This window comes from Oryzias latipes, chromosome 3 (genome assembly GCF_053564925.1).
Source record: "Oryzias latipes strain Hd-rR chromosome 3, Olatipes_Hd-rR_3.1".
NCBI classification, from domain to species: domain Eukaryota; kingdom Metazoa; phylum Chordata; class Actinopteri; order Beloniformes; family Adrianichthyidae; genus Oryzias; species Oryzias latipes.
The window spans coordinates 173552-190823 of NC_136239.1; the positions used below are offsets into that span (position 1 = coordinate 173552).

Sequence of the window (17272 nt, forward strand, 5' to 3'; positions counted from 1 at the left end):
TTGGATGGCGCAACAGACACGGTGGTCTACACGGTTGTTTCCCGTTTCCAGCCTTTTCTGTGAAAACGGTAGAATGGTTTGAACAAATAGGCAATAATCTATTCAACTGCAAAGTCTACATTATCTTCATTTTAAATTAAATTAGAGAAATATTTATTTTACATTTTAATATATCCTTCAAGTGAAATTTATTAGTGTAAACGTTTTTTTACATGTACGTTTAAAAAAGTATCTGTCTGATTAAAAAGAAAAGGAATATCCTACGTTTAGTTATTTTTATTTCTCTGAGATTGTATAGAGATATTGATCTACTTGGAATTTTAACTGAACACAAAATCCTATTTCTTAATTGACGTTACAGTGGGACAAAAAAGTATTCAGTCACCCACCAATTGTGCAAGTTTTCCCACGTATAAAGATGAGATAGGCCTTTAATTTTCATAATAGAAATACCTCAACCATGAGAGACAAAATGAGAAAAAAAAATCTTGAAAATCACATTGTCTGATTGTTAAAGATTTTATTTGTAAATTATGGTGGAGAATATGTATTGGGTCTTTAAAAAAGGTTCAACTCAATACTTTGTTATACATCCTTTTTTGGCAATGACAGCAGTCAAACGTTTTCTGTGAGTCTCCGCAAGGTTTTCACAAACTGTTCCTGGTATTTTGGCCCATTCCTCCATGCAGATCTCTAGAGCAGTGATATTTTGGTCCATTCCTCCATGCAGATCTCTAGAGCAGTGATATTTTGGTCCATTCCTCCATGCAGATCTCTAGAGCAGTGATATTTTGGTCCATTCCTCCATGCAGATCTCCTCTAGAGCAGTGATGTTTTGGCCCACACTGAAAAAAAAGATCTGTTCGATTTACTTAATTCAATAGTGGACAGTGGTTGCACACAGATGATTTGCTTTCACAGCAACTTAAACCATCAAGTTAAATTAACACAAGTAAATGTCATTCAACAAAACTGATTATTTTGTGTTAAAAATATGTGATTGAGACATGTTACCACAATGTAATTTGAGCTCTTGGATCAGTTTAATTGGTCACAATTTCATCACTTTATTTCAACACTATTCAGTAATGTTTACTCCCAAACTGTTTGCTTACTTAAATGCAACTTATTTTTCATATTACAATTTTGAATTCTATTCTAATGTCAAATATATCAGACCTTGAAATTAAATATGTATTGTTTTATCTAATATAACTGCCTGTAAGAACTAGTAATATTTCAAAACAATGGGGCTACCATTAAAAAAATTATTAGTTATTAAAATAAATCATTTGTAGAACTGCAAATACCTTTCTGTTAACCTTCTGGAATTGTTAACATTACTCATTTTTACTCAAATAAATAAAAAATAACAGTTGCATGTCAAAGCTTTATTTCAAAAGCCACAGCACAAAATACAGTCAAAAATACAGCAAGTGTCAAAAATTTCAACACTGGTATTGTGACATCATGATTCAAAACAGCCTTAGAAGTATTAAAACTTTTTTTTAAACTACAACCTTTTCAAATTGCGTACAATCATCCTTTTTCACTTGGAAAAACAAAATTGAAGAACCATACCAATTAAACAGAAAAAAATGGCACTACGTTTCCATGGCAGGTAAACAGTTATAACCATCCCACAGAATAAACACTACACTGAACAATGTGATGGTTTTTGGGTTGCTGATCATTCACCTACAAATTCAATGTCCAAAATGCAAGAGGGCGTATGTGAACTATAAATGTCCTCTTACCTTTAGTTAAACATGTGACGTGCACAACAATGATCTCTCCTTATTGAAGTTTTGTCTTTAAGTTTTGGGCTTTTCTCGAGAGTTCAGTCGGATCCAATTCCATGACCACCTTTTGAATCACCTCAAAAGTGTAGGGGAGCTGTGCCAGGTAACTCATGTTGAAGCAGTAAAAAAGTCCAAACAGCATGGCTGTTGCAAGGGCCACATTATCCAGGTCCTGAAGTATCACCACACCTTCGATGATGATGCCAACATCAGGAAAGTCCTTGCCTGGTGTCTCCCTGGCAACATAGACTCCCACTGTTGTTTTCTCAATGGCACTGAGAGTGGAGACATCAGTCATGTCCTGGGCAAAGAAAATATTATTGAAGATTGATTTTTTAAACTGATCTTTTGAATGCAAAAGTTAGGGCTGCACGATATGAGGAAAACTCGCGAAATGCGATATTGGTGATTAATATTGCGATAACGATATAATTTGCGGTATATAAACAAATAGCAAAACAACCAAAAACATAATTTCCGTGTTCACTGCAACAGTTTAAAAATTAGACTCCAAATGACCCACGTCGACGTAGGAGGCAAACATCAAACATAAAAGGGCTCATCTTATTGATCAACAACGTAAATGGGTCCTTCCGATTGGTTAAATGCATAAAGGGATTTATTTCATTTGTTCAATATTTCAAGCTGCCATGAGATTGTTTTAGCAAATTTAAGGTAACCATTTATTGCGATTTTCGCCGTCTTTTGCGGTATGCATATTGCACAGCTTAATGTCGCGATAACGATGAATTTGCGGTATATTGTGCAGGCCTAGCAAAAGTACTCATGCTATAGTTTAAACATGTGAGCAGCATAGTAAATTATTGTTGCCAAAGATTCCCTGCCATCAATACCACATTTGAAAAGTCAAAATAAAATCGACAACTTCTAGCTCAAATGAAGAATATTAAGCTTTACAATTGTTTTTAGGATCACAGAGTGCACTGAGTACATTTTAAAATGTAGCAAATCAGTAATCTACTTATAACACTCACCATGTACTCGTGCACCAAGATGTCAGGATTCTCCTTCAAATAGAGGCAAAGTCCTTTTTAATGAGGGACTCCCTTCTAGCATCCACGTCATCCTTAATACAAAAGAAAATACAGAAATTTGAACTCAAATTTTCAATAGACAGTGAATATGCGTTAAAAATTACAGATCATCAGTACTCTCAGGTAGAGGAAGTCGTGATTTTGAAATGGATTTATTTATACAAGTCTTACTGACTGCAATTTAAACTTGATAGTTAAACAAGTTTGATAAGTTCTTACCATAATCATGTCTGTCATGTCTTTCAACATTTTGCCCTGCTTCCCCGATGGCTTTGCAAACACTCTCAGCAGACTTTCAGACAGAAAGTCAAGCTGCGACAGAAACCTTGACTGTAGAGGCATGGTTGTAATGCGCTTGAACTCTGCGTTTATCTGAAATAACATGAAAGCATTATCAAGCATTGTTTTTAGATGAACACATCCTCTGCGACAACTTGTCAAGGCATAATTTGGTAATTTGGTAGTGAAGTTCTACCAAAAAATCATTGATTGCTTTGCTTGGCACACAAGAAAAATGTTCTAATTTTAACAACGCTGCTGCCAAACTGTGCTGAATTACATCTGGTAGGTCGCTAAGACCATCAGCACTGCTACTTGGTTGAGCATCCTCAATGTCATCATCAGAAGCACTGGAAGCAGAATCTAGGGCAGCAACAGTTGCTGATATTACTATTCCTGGTTTAAAATCTTTGGATGAGTAAAAACTGTGTTTCCAGCTGTTGTGGGATTTAAAAAATCCTAAAATATTTGTTTCAAAGTCGCAATGCAAAAACATACAAGTTACAACCTCATTTTTTTTCAAGTGTGCATTAATATGAGTCCAGTAATCTCTTTCAGACACAAGATCCTTACAGGGACACAAGTGGCAGCTAAATATACATCTCTCTAAATGATGGTGGCTAGTTTTAATAACATGACATCTATTCAAATGAATTAATAGTGCATTCCACGTTCTAAAAGTGCATGGACAGCTTTCATGAACACATGGAATACGACTGTTATTCCCATAATGCCCATGTCTTACTCCATAATGCTTCAGAAGGTGGGACCTACTTTGAAAAACTGAAGGGCAGGCCTTGCATTGCCACATTCACTCTGTCACTGGAACACTAGTAGCACTGTTCACTGTAAAGTGGGAAACAAAACATGATTAACTTATAGTGAGGACAAAATGGTGTTTAACTCAAAAATACATTCCTGAGATAAACATAACTCATTTGTCGCTAATTTGCAAAGCAACTTAAAATAGATGTAATGCATTGAAAGCCTTAAAAGCAAATACAACTTCTTGTTCTTACCACAAATACTTGAGCCCACGACTTTTCAGCTGACTCCAGGTGAATAGATGACTTGAGTTTGTCAATCTGAAGCAAAACAGGGGAGGAGTAATTAAAATAATGCAGCCGACTAAGTAAGCACTTAGCAAGGACAGAGTTTTAGGGCCACGCAGAACATTTTTTGTGAAGGATTTTGTTGTTGTTGTGTATGTAACTGTTGCCATGGTAACTCAGCGGTTGCCATGACTTCTGTGTTACGCAGCATTTTTAGTAAATGTTAAGTTTTATCACAACCCAGCAGTAGCGTCTCATTCTCAACATAACAAGATTGTATTAGAAACTGCATTTATTAATGAGAAGAATGACACTTTGACTTTATTATCGAAATTAACTTTCCTGCTCACCGCTTGATGACCGTAAGGGCAAGGGAGCCGCTCAGCTCCGTGTTTAAGACCCCGCGTCCAGAGAAATTAGCTGGTGGGAGGACGACTCGGACCACGGCTGGATGAGTCTCGACACTTTATTTGTCCACAATTTACACTCGGCATACAGTATCCAGCTACAACTTTTCAGTCTTTTTAGCTACGCGCCCCCGTTCTCTCTCGCTTTACGCTGCAACCCGCCCCTTCTCTCCGTAAGGGCTACGACACTCTTATATTAACAACACTAAAGTGCCGTTAACACACAATGTAAACCACGATTAATTCAAGAAAAAAAAATTCACACATAAGACCAAAATATGTTAGGAGCGCCGCAAATGTGACGTTGACGGTGACCGCTTCTGCTCAAAAGACAAATTAAAATAAAATAGAGTGATAACGTCAACTTATTTCAACGTTAACGTTATGTAGTCACTCTTGAGACATTAAGCTACATTTGGCTCAGATTTTGTCACTATTTAATAAGAAATTCAAGACTTACCGGGAAAGTTGTGGTGTGACGTGTCGTACCACGAGGCATTGGATTTGACTGAGATGGCTGCCTTCTTTTTCCAACAATCCTTAGCGCGCGAGATGAAATCCCGTGAGGTATCCCGATAATTAGTATTGCAACATAACCGAGTTGCTTCATTCCAAAGTGATCTGAACAAATCTATGTGCAATCTTATCATTTCATGTAGATTATACATTGTACAGTCACATTTGACTCGAAAACATGTAGAAATTGTGTTAAATGCACCAGATATGCTTAGATTAATCCAAGAGACGGCTGTCTCCTTTTTTTCAGTGCATTCCTCCATGCAGATCTCCTCTAGAGCAGTGACGTTTTGGGACTGTTGCTGAGGAACACAGACTTTCAACTCCCTCAAAAGATTTTCTATGGAGTTGAGATCTGGAGACTGGCTAGACTACTCCAGAACCTTGAAATGTTTCTTATGAAGCCAATCCTTTGGTACCCGGGCAACTTCGGTTTAGATGCAGCAGCATGGCAGCCGGTCAGCTGCTGTTTGGAATGCATGGAATGAATGTAATGAATGGAAGTACGTAAATAAGGACATTTACCCCCAGAGACTGGTTTATTCAAGAACGGAACTTTTGGCTCTAAGGAAGAACAGTGCTGGATTAAAACACAACATTCCTCCCTAAGTAAAAAAAGCGATACAGGGGCACCCGTGCTGGAGCATAGCTAAAGGCGAGAGCTAAAGCCAAACAGGAGCCTCCATCAACCAGAATGGTAAGGAGGTGGACACCAGAGGCGGAGGAGGAGCTTAGAGACTGTTTTGACAGCACAGACTGGAGCGTGCTACTGGACCACCACGGTGAGGACATCCAGCAGGCATCAGTGTCTGACAGACTATATCCATTTCTGTTTGGAGATTGTGATGCCCACAAGGGCTGTGCGCTGTTATGCAAATGACAAACTTTGGATCACCAGAGAGATGAAAGAGGTCTGTACTGAAAAAAAAGAGCCTACAAAGAAAATAATCTGGAAAAGACAAAAGCTGTGCAAGCTGAGTTGAGGTGCTGTCTGAGAAGCTCTACAGAAAACTACAAAGCTAAAATAGAGGGGAAATGTGAAATGAAATGTGAGATGGAATGAAAAGAATCACAGAGTGTAAAAAGGGGGCTGCATCGTGAGGAGACAGTGTGGAGCGATCCAATGATCTAAACGATCATTTCATTAGTTTTAATTCATCCGCAAACCCCCCACCTACCTCATCTCGTTCCCCTTTATTTCCTACTCATTCTACAAATGAACCGGCACTGGTGGTATCAGCTCTCCCTCATTACACCTCACTTACAGGAACATCAGGTAAGGATGAAGAAACTGAAGACCAGGAAAGCAGCAGGCCCAGATGGGTTGTGCCCCAGGCTCCTGAAGACATGCGCAGATGAGCTAGGAGGTCCTCTTTAACCTTGGTACAATACCAACACTCTGGAAGACCTCATGCATCGTTCCTCTGCCCAAGGCCAAGCAGCCTAGGGACAATAAAGACAACAGACCAATTGCACTGACCTCTCACATAATAAAAACTTTGAGAGGTTGGTGCTGCAGTTGCTAAAGCCCCAGGTGCAACATGCCCACTGCAGTTTGCGTATAGGGAGAAGGTGGGAGTGGAGGATGCCGTTCTGCATCTCCTCCACCGCACTTTGTCTTACCTTGATGAAGGGGGTGTGCAGTGAGAATGTTGTATTTTGATTTCTCCAGCGCATTTGACACAATCCAACCCCCAATACTGCAGGAAAAACTGAGGAGTATGGCTGTTGAGCCATACTTAATATCCTGGATCATGGACTACCTGAAGGACAGACCCCAGTTTGTCAGAATGGGGGCCAGCCTTTCAAGAACACTTTGCAGCAGTGTGGGAGTACCTCAAGGCACAGTTCTTTCTCCGATGTTGTTTGCTCTGTACACAACCGACGTCCAACACAACACGGAGGCTTGCCACATACAGAAATTCTCAGATGATACCGTCATTGTGGCCTGCATTAAGGAAGACAAGGAGGTGGAGGACAGGCGGCTGGTGCACGATTTTGTTTTTGGTCCAAGCAGAACCAGTTACAGCTAAATATTAGAAAAACCAAAGAACTGACTTCAGAAGACAACCCCCCCCTCTCCCAGCCAATATGCGTAGACGGTGACCTGGTTGAGACGGTTACGTCTTATAAAAACCTGGGAGTGGTGTTCAAGAAACTGAACTGGAACGAGAATACCACCCTGCTCAGTAAAAAATGTCAAACCAGGATGGACTTCCTGCGAAGGCTGGCCTCTTTTAACGTCTCCACCAAGCTTCTCAGTATGTTTTATCAAACAGTGATTGAAAGTGCTCTGCTGTGTGCTGTGGTGTGCTGGTGCAGCACAAGCAAGAAAAACCTTAAACCGATTAAATAAGATCATCAGGAGGGCTAGCTCTGTTGTGGGACTGAAGCTGGCCACAGTGGAGGAGGTGGCAGAACAACGGACATTGTCCAGACTTCAGGCAATTATGGATAATGTGACACACCCTCTGCATGAGACCTTCAGTGAGAGGAAGAGCAGCTTCAGCAGCAGACTTTTATCCCAACGCTGCACCACAGACAGACTTAGAAATTCTTTTGTCCCACGAGCCATCAGACTGCACAACACTCTATGTTGAGAGCTTCTACTGTATTATTTGATTAGAGTGGAATTCTGGGAAACTTGACTTGATTGTAGTTGATTGTTCATGTTTGCTTCTATATTTTTATCCTTTTATTTATTTATTGTATTTTTATGTGTTTTAGGAATGATTGTGTTTTTAAGTGTGGGCAGCTGGCCACTTAAAATTTCCTTGGGGATAATTCAAGTCTGTCTATCTGTCCGTCCGTCCATCTATCCATCTATCTATCTATCTAATCAACGCATCCATCAATGGATCACGATGAGTAGAGTTCTTACCAAAAAGTTCTATTGTGGTTTCATCTGACCACAGGACATTCTCCCAATCCTCTTCTGGACCCTCCAAATGCTCTCTAGCAGACTGTAGACGGTTCTGCACATGTACGGGCTCTAGCAGGGGGACACGTCTGGCCCTGCAGGGTTTGAGTCCCTGGTGGTGTAGTGTGTTACTGATGGTAGCCTTTGTTACTTTGGTCCCAGCTCTCAGCAGGTCATTCTCTAGGTCCCCCGTGTGGTTCTGGGACTTTTACTCACCGTTCTTGTGATCATTCTGACCCCCCAGGGTGAGATTTTGGTGGGAGCCCAGATGGAGGGAGATTATCAGTGGTCTTGCATGTCTTCCATTTCGTAATAATTGCTCCCACAGGGGATTTCTTCACACCGAGCTGCTTACCTGTTGCAGATTCAGTCTTCTCAGCCTGCTGCAGGTCAACAGTTTGGTTTCTGGTGTCCTTAGACAGCTCTTTCGTCTTGGCCATAGTGGAGTTTGGAGTGTGACTGTTTGAGGTTGTGGACAGGTGACTTTATATAGATAACCAGTTAAAACAGGAGTCATTGATACAGGTAATCAGTGGAGGACAGAGGATCCTCTATAGATGAAGTTAGAGGTCTGTGAGGAACAGAATCCTTGTTTGTAGGTGAACAAATGCTTATTTTTCACCATAATTTACAAGTAAATTCTAGAAAGATCAGACAAAGTGATCTTTCGGATTTTTTTTTTCTTTCGTCTCTCATAGTTGAGGTTTACCCATGAAGAAAATTACAGGTCTCTCTTGTCTTTGTAACCCTTGTTCTATCCTAGGCACTTTATTGTTGGGAGTGGGGTCATCTAGACCCACTAGACAGTGCTCTGAACCTTTTTTCTTCAATGATTTGTGATCTTCACTGGTGTCAATGGATTACATGAAATCTTTCCACCTTTATCCACCTTTGTCATGGTAGGGAGAACACGTCAATGGAAGGGGGGGGTCATCTAAGATAGCATAAGGGTTAAATGGGAGAACTTGTACAATTGGTGGCTGACTGAATACTTTTTCCCAACTGTAAAATACATAATTTTTATTTAAAATATACAAGTTTTTCTTGTAAATTAGAAGAATAAATAGAATTAACTATTTATTTCATTCAACTGAAATAAATCATCAATTTTCCACACCTGCTTAATCCCTTTGGAGGAATAAGGTTGGTGGAGCCTATCCCAGCCACTAATGGGCAATGTTGGAGTTTACCCTGGACAATTTGCCAGTCCATCAACACAACACAACCACAAACACTCACATTCACACTTAGGGACAATTTACATTGACCACTTGACTAACAAAGTATGCTTTTGGACTTTGAGAGGAAACTGGTATGCCTGGAGAAACCCCACACATGCATGAGGAGAACATGCACACACTAAAAAGAAAAAGTTGATCCAACTTAACTGAATCACTTCAATTGGTAACACCTAATTGAATTAAGTTTATTCAACTTAAATGTTTTTGTCTATCCAACAATACGTTGATGTAATGTAATACGTTAATCCAACATAACCCTTGTGCTATCCTATGGGGTCCAGATGACCCGATCCTTACATTGACGTGTCCTCCTTACCATGACAAAGGTGGATAAAGGTGGAAAGATTTCATGTAATCCATGGACACCAGTGAAGATCACAAATCATTGAAGAAAAAAGGTTCAGAGCACTGTCTACACTGTAAGCCCGGATAAGTTGAATTTACTTAAAAAATTTGAGGAAACTGGTTGCCTTAAATTTTTTAAGTAATGGGTTATGAAAACTTGAGTGCATTTAACTTAAATGCATGAAAGGGTGGAATTATCATTTTAAGTTCAAAATACTAATTGCCAAGTTGATTTCACTTACAATCTCTTGTAATATCAATTAACTCGTCATATGAACTCCACTTACTATTTTAAGTTGAAGTAACTAAACCATTGTATTCATTGCATTTGCTAAACTAGAACGTTTCAATTAAGAAAAATATGCAACACAAAAGTTTTTTTTACTGTTTTATTTAAAAACAGCATTACGTTACAGGGTTATTGTCCCTCCTTTAACAACTTTGAATCATAAGCCAGAAACAGTGGCAAAATGTGTGTCATTCATGCCCTGAACATTGCATAAAACAAAGCACCATCAAAAACACTTATTGTGTTAATAATGTGTACATCCTTATTACAACAAATCACATTAAAACGGTATTGTAACTTACACTCCTATTAGGGAAATGAGCCTTCCGGTTCGTGCTGCCTTCTGTCTCAAAAAGATCAGCATCCTCTGCGTCTGTCTGTCCAGGTCAAAATAAAACTGTTTTCGCAGGTTGACATTTTTGATGCAATGAAACTCAGCTCACATCTACAAAAAAAATTAAAAATGTTAAACACATTTTAAAACTTTTTCAAGCTACTGGTAGCTTGGAAAAACCGCTGCATTTTACAATAGCCTCAATACTCTGTCCACAATATGTAATCTACGATGCATATTAATATTTTTTTTAAGATTTGTGCATTAGCTAGAATGACATATTTCAGAGGATGTTTTAGGAAGAGACAAAACAGTTATATTAATATATTTGACATTGTGAAACACAAATAACAACCAAACCATGGGCCAAAATACAGTTTTTGAGAATTAAGCAAACTATATGATACATTTAGTACTTTAACTCGAGGCCAATTCAGGACAAAGTTATAACTGCTACATAACATTAAGGTAGGTTGAACATTTTTACTTATTTATAATTAATTTAATTTGTGAATAAGGTCAAATGCTCTCCATAGCTGGAGGATTCATCGGACGGGGAGGTGCTCGTGTCTTAAATATTGAAGCCATGTTAATTACAATTAAAACTTACCTCCGCCCTTATTTTTCAAACGCACCGCCGGTTCACTAAAAGAAGAAACGAGAACACGCTAGCGTAAGGCACCTAGCTTAGCCCACATTTGCATTTATTAGGTTACTACGTGAAATACAACTTACACAAAAACATAACGATTACCAAATCACAGACCCTAACCCTAACCCTTTGGTAAAAAGTAGTCGAAAAAAAAGGCAATTCCTTGTTACCTTCAGCGTGAGGCTTCGGACCGAAGTCGGAAACCGCTGTTATGATCTCCAGTCCGATCGGGACTTAAATGGTAACAGATTCAGCGGGACACCGTTGCTTTGGAACAGGCCTTTTAGCCGTTTATTTTCTTTGGTCAGATCAACTCTTACAGCACAACGTCTCCGAACGCCTTCTCATTCAAACTGAACTACATGCACCAAAACAGCCCCTCCCTTTTTCCTCTCCCGTGCATTTTCCCCTCTCGTGCGCCTGCGCCCCAAGGCGACGCCTCCTTCCGTCGCCGCGTCATTTCCCTGACAACCGCAGTCACACCAAAGAAAACATAGCAACAGGGGGGGGGGGCAAGCTAAGCTGCTAACATCCCGCTGACTCCCACTGACTGTGGCAGCCGCTCTGCCAGAGCTAGCGGTTAGCTAGTAGTAACGGTTAGCTAGTAGTAACGGTTAGATCATTTAAAATGTGCGCCAACCAACTCGGTAAACGTAAAACTTGAAACTTTGCACCAACAACTTCTTTTAACCACAAGCAATAATTCTCTGGTGACATGATACTGCAAAACATACATAATTGTTTAATTCAGAACAAATATTCGAAGATACAAACTCGTGGAGCACGTCATGAATACAAAGGATATACTAGAAGGAACATCAAAAGAAGCAACAAATATATAATACAGAGGCGAAAGTCAAAAAATACAATAAAAAATAAAATAATACGACTTACCTAGACGTATGTGAGTTATCAACTTGGGCCAGCTGCCACTCGCATCAGACCTCCGCCATCTTGAAGACTTCTGTGGCTGAGTTCACGTTCATGGGCGTACGTTATGACATCATCACGTCTCATTACTCATAAGTTTTGACTCCAAGGTTTCATTTACTCAAACTGTTTTAGTCCAATAAAGATATAATTGTGGCAAAAGTTGAATCGGCTTATAGGTTTTAAGCTGACTCAACTTGTTTGTTACTTTTGAGTTCGGTGATTATGAAACTTTTGAGCTCATTGGACTATTCAGGTTTACAGTGTAGCACAAGGGTTAAATTACTAGTTAAAACAGAGTAAAACATATAGACAACAAAACCCATGGACAAAATCTCATTTAAACCCCAATCTGCCCAGATAGGCAAAGAAAATGGTATCCCATAATTCCTTGCGCTGCCTTACGTTATGACATCATGATGCATTGACAGCTTCACACCAAAGTTACACCAACTTAATTGAATTAAGTTGATTGAAAATAAAATGACTATGTCAAACAACTACGCGTTATTATTAAGTTGAATGAACTTCACCAAACTAAATAATTAAGTTAGATCAATGTAAAAAAAGTGCATCTTTTCAACTACAGCCCAAATTCTCTTTTTAGAGTGCAGGCTCCAGAAAGAAACCAGATTTGAACCAGTGCCTTCACGTTGTGGGGCAAGAGTACTAACCAGGTGTGCTCATTACTTTGATCGCGATCAACCGGTCACTCTTCAAGGACATGAGGGTAGATCGCAGGCCAGCAAAGATAAATAACCAAAAAAATATACTTCTAAAAAATCCGTCAGCGACAAAAAATCCTCACGAGAAGTACATGACTTGATTGACATGCAGAACGGCTAATCCAACATCTTCTGATACACGTCACTGCACATGCGTGTGTAACCCTTGTTCTATCCTAGGCACTTTATTGTTGGGAGTGGGGTTATCTAGACCCAAGAGACAGTGCTCTGAACCTTTTTTCTTCAATGATTTGTGATCTTCACTGGTGTCCATGGATTACATGAAATCTTTCCACCTTTATCCACCTTTGTCATGGTAGGGAGAACACGTCAACGGAAGGGGGGGCCATCTAAGATAGCACAAGGGTTAAATACACTGAGTTCAAATTCTGTCTGTTATCAGAAAGTCACTACCTGCCGCACGGCACATCAAGTCCCAGGCAGAAGACCACTCCGGCCCAATGGATTGTTTATTGAGGCCCGGATCGGCACGCGTGCCCCCACAGTTCCTGCCCGATGGATCTGAGCCCACTAAGGCTCAGGCTGTTTCTTGTAGCACGGGCTTCCCATGGAGCCAGCAGCACTTTAGAAATGCCATGCTCCCCCCATTGCACGGTTTACAGCAGAGCATGAAATACAAAAGTCACTGCTTTCTGTTTTTGTATTAAAACGCTTCATTTGTTAAAGTATCTTGTGTACTCTTACTGTGTAATTTTAGAATTATCAGTACATAAACAATATTATGTAATAATAGTTCATAATTCTGTGTTTATTAAACAACCTTTTAGTCTAAAATATATATATATATATATATATATATATATATATATATATATATATATATATATATATATATATATATATATATATATATATAGAAATACTTGAGAAACCATGGAAAGTGAAGGTGACAGTGGTGCCTGTGGTAATTGGAGCACTGGGGGCAGTAACCCCCAAGCTGGAGGAGTGGCTACAACAGATACCTGGAAAGACCTCAGACCTCTCAGTCCAGAAAAGAACAGGAACAGCTAAGATACTGCAGGACTACAGCTGTGACGGTGTCGAATTTTTGATCACCGCGGTGATGAACCACCAGGGGGCGCAGTGTCGCGGTTAACCGCAGCCCACCACCCCACCCCCAAAAAAATCCCCCGGCGGCCGCATCGCAAATTACAAAGTTCTATTCTTTAGTAATAAATATAATAATAATAATAATAATAATAATAATAAATAACAGTAACAACTACCTATCTAACTAATGAACTAACTATAGGTGTTGTAGATTGACTGTGTGTGTGAGCGCGGAGCGTCTTGTGTAATAATAGGAGGAAGGTGTGCACACACGTGTTGGGGGTGCGTGTTGATTCTTCTGCAGTGGATCGCTCTCTACCTGCACGTGAGCCTTCACCTGTGCTCTCTGGTACAGACATCTTCTCAGAATATTATATATTGCCCAGTAATAAACAGACTGCAGACACTTTGTCACCTTTCCCGTAGCCGTGAAGCCTGACACCCACGAAGAACACGGGGCAGGAGGCTCCACCTTTGTTTATACAGACACGTAACTTTGCGCAGCACAAAATAGTTCCCAAATCTAACAGTACACGTTCATGTTTGGTGTTACGGAGTGAAGGAGAACAGTATTAACGGGCGGCCGTATCGCGCACTCAAGAACGCACGCAGCTTGTAATGGAAATGAATATGACGGAAATGAATAAGTAGAACGCAGTAAATTTGTCGTATTTTTGATTTGATTTGATTTGAAATGGTTTATTTCAAGCAATTAAGTAGAAATAATACACAACAGCAATATAAACATCAGTTATACATTCATACAGTAACTAATCAAACTTAGGATAATTAGACATATTAATAATATTGCTTGAAAGGGAGTGGAAGGAAGCGAACTTATATAATCCCACCCGATTATACTGTAACCATTTTATTACATGATTTATCAATATCCGGTCCCCAGTTTTTATCAGACAGAATTAAAAATCATAAGATATCGATAAAGCACATGACAAAGATGAATTACTTAAGTATTACGTCAAAAATAACTATTTTAGAAATCAACATGGCAAATGCAGATCAGTCATCTTAAATATTATGTTACTTATAAAAGCCATTCATATGAATAAAACATAATACTATATCAGTAAAGCAGACAACACTGTTTCAGGAATTTTCATAGCAAAAATTTCATCAAGTATCAAAAGTTAAAAACATGTGCAAAATTATGCTACATTAGGAAAGATTTTTGAATCAATTTATTAAGTTTTGGAGAAAGTGAAGTAATATCATTAAAAGTCAATCAATTTAACAATTTTCAATAAGTGATTAATCATTTGTTTTACTTTTTTTAATATATATATTTTTTTTTTTTATAATCAAGTAATGCTGTAGGGGAAAAATAAAAAGGGTCCATAACTGTCGATTGTCCAAGGTTGGCATTTCTTCTTTTACTGATAACAGCCGATTTTCTTGGTTTAAACAGTTAATAGTTTTCTTCGATGTTATGTCTGCAGACATTAGATTCAGGTCCATATCCTTCTTCAGCTGATATCAGCTGCGGTGGAAGTTGAGGTCAAGTTGTCTGCAGGTCTGCTGTTATTCAGGTTACGTAAAGTGATGAATCCACGTGTCATATTTCTTGAAATGATTTGGCTCTTTGGTTTATAACTCCATGTTGTTTCAGACGACCGTGATCAAACACTTTTCAAAGTCTTTCATGGTGTTCACAACCAGAACCTTGGACCGGTCCTCTGGACCGAGCGGTTTGACATAAATCCTGCAGCCTTTAACCCAAGTGTTCTCAATCTGCTTACGCTTCCTGAGAAGCCGTGCATGTTTTGAGATTTCAGCATTCCTTCTGGTCAGATGGTCGTTCAGATAAGCAGCCGAACCTTTCAGTTGTTTCCTTTGGGTCATCAAAGCTAGCTTGTGTTTGTGATTCACAAACCTGATGAGGATCGCTGGTTTATCCGTCTCCTTTCTCCTGGGGAGCAGGTGGCAGGTCTCGATGGTTTTGAGATCCAGGGAAATCCCTTTAGATGTGAGAAATGAATGTATTTGCTGTTCCAAAGACACACCGATCTCCGTATTGGCACTGCTAGCTACGCTAGCGCTAGCATTAGCAGTGCTAGCTCGAGGCTTGATTGGTACTCCAGTGAGAATGACATTATTCATCCTTACTTGCTGTTCCACATCGTCCAGTCTTTTCTCCAGAATCTCGACCTGGTTTTCTCGCTGCTCGTTTTGAGCCCGAAATCTTCGGAACTCTTCCATCATATCCCAAAGTGGGGTTAGCTTAGCCGACACTTGTTCCATAAAACTTTTCAGCGTTTCTTGAATAATGTCAAAAGTCTTCTTGAGGTCTTCATATTCCTGGGGTTTCTTTGGGGGCATGGTCAGCTCTCTTTTTTGAAAATCAACCTTTTAAGTAATTTGAAGATAGTTGTATTCGCAGAGAGGCACGCCACGGGTCCTGCCGTGTAACCCGGAACCGGTTTCCTTTTCTCGCGAGACGGAAACTTCTGTTGTAGAATGAGGATGTGTGTTTCTGAAAGTGCGCGCCTGTGTGTGTGAAGGGAGCCGTGTGCAGCAGAGGCACTGAGCGTGCCGAGGAGAGAGAGTGAGAGGCGCGGTGGGAGAGAAGGAGAGAACAGTCTGAAAGAAAGAAGGAAAGTCTGAACACAGGACTAGCAGAAAAAGTAAATTATCAGCAAAGATGAATGTGTTTAATGTGTTTATTATAGTTCCAATCACGCACCATATGTCATGTCTGCTGCAGCACTCACCTTGTTTGGCCAGGCTTCCGGTGGGAGCAATCACGCTTTATGGAGGACACCTGGTCATGCCCCTTCATAAGTCCACGCTTGTGCTGCACTCGTTGCCGGAACGTCAGTCTTCTCTGATTTATTCCAGCTAAATTGTCCACGCATCCGCACGGATCGTAAGCTAACGTCATGTCACGTCATCGCCTCGCCTTCCCTTCTCCATCCACACGGATTTGCATTGTAAGCCAAGACTTTCCATTGACTTTATAAAGTGGAGATTCCTCTGCCGAGGTCTCCTAGTGTTTACAACTTCATCACCGGCATCCAGGCTCTCTCCCCCCTCCCAGCTCCGTCCGCTCATTTCCTCTCACGGCTGTGAGTCTACTAAGTCCTGCTCCCCTTGCTGGCGGGAGGTTTCCACGCTCCTTCATTACTCCAAACTTCTGACCAGGACAATAAACATAATATTTAACCTTTACTCTTGGGTTTGCTTTTTGTCTGTCCTCGACAAAACCTGACACCATATGCAAGACGTAAAATAAAAAAAGTGCGGTGATGCGGTTATCGTCACAGCCCTATGCAGGACCCTCAAGCTCCCAGGCCTCTGGTAGAGGACCCCAGCTTGAAGGAGAAACCACCCATGGAGGGGGCGAGGGGTGTTTGATTTGAACTGAAACTGCTGTATCATTACACCCCTAGTGTAAACGTTCATGCACATTTTTACAGGAATGCTGTGGGCAACAGGTCATAAAGAACACATATATAATATGTTATGGTAAGTCAGCGTAAAGTAGGTGAGAAGCAGGCAGGCCATACGGATTTTTAATTTTTCAACACCCTGAACCCTGAACGTTGTGCAAAAAGTGCTCTTCACTGAAAGGTATATAGAAAATAAAATAGTAATTTGAAATTTGTGTATTTCTGAACATTTTTGTGTTTTATTTTC

The 17272-nt window shown here is 40.0% G+C and overlaps 1 protein-coding gene and 1 long non-coding RNA gene across 6 annotated transcripts in view; one reads left to right on the plus strand and one right to left on the minus strand.

Annotated features, from left to right (window-relative positions):
- The window catches only part of c1qtnf4 (C1q and TNF related 4), a 44525-nt gene that overhangs the window by 694 nt on the left and 26559 nt on the right, over window positions 1-17272 (plus strand). The window lies entirely within an intron of this gene.
- LOC111946800 (uncharacterized) lies at window positions 501-12001 on the minus strand. 4 transcript variants are annotated; one of them, XR_013654743.1, is made up of 9 exons: window positions 11063-11667; window positions 10851-10885; window positions 5056-10351; window positions 4156-4221; window positions 3911-3982; window positions 3077-3229; window positions 2798-2889; window positions 1758-2103; window positions 501-845 (listed from the first exon to the last, which is right to left on the minus strand). It is a non-coding gene; the product is annotated as an uncharacterized LOC111946800 (long non-coding RNA). The 4 variants fall into 4 exon arrangements; XR_013654741.1 differs by lacking the exons at window positions 501-845; window positions 11063-11667 and adding an exon at window positions 11787-12001 and having other exon boundaries at window positions 1566-2103; XR_013654740.1 differs by lacking the exon at window positions 501-845 and having other exon boundaries at window positions 1566-2103; window positions 11063-11682.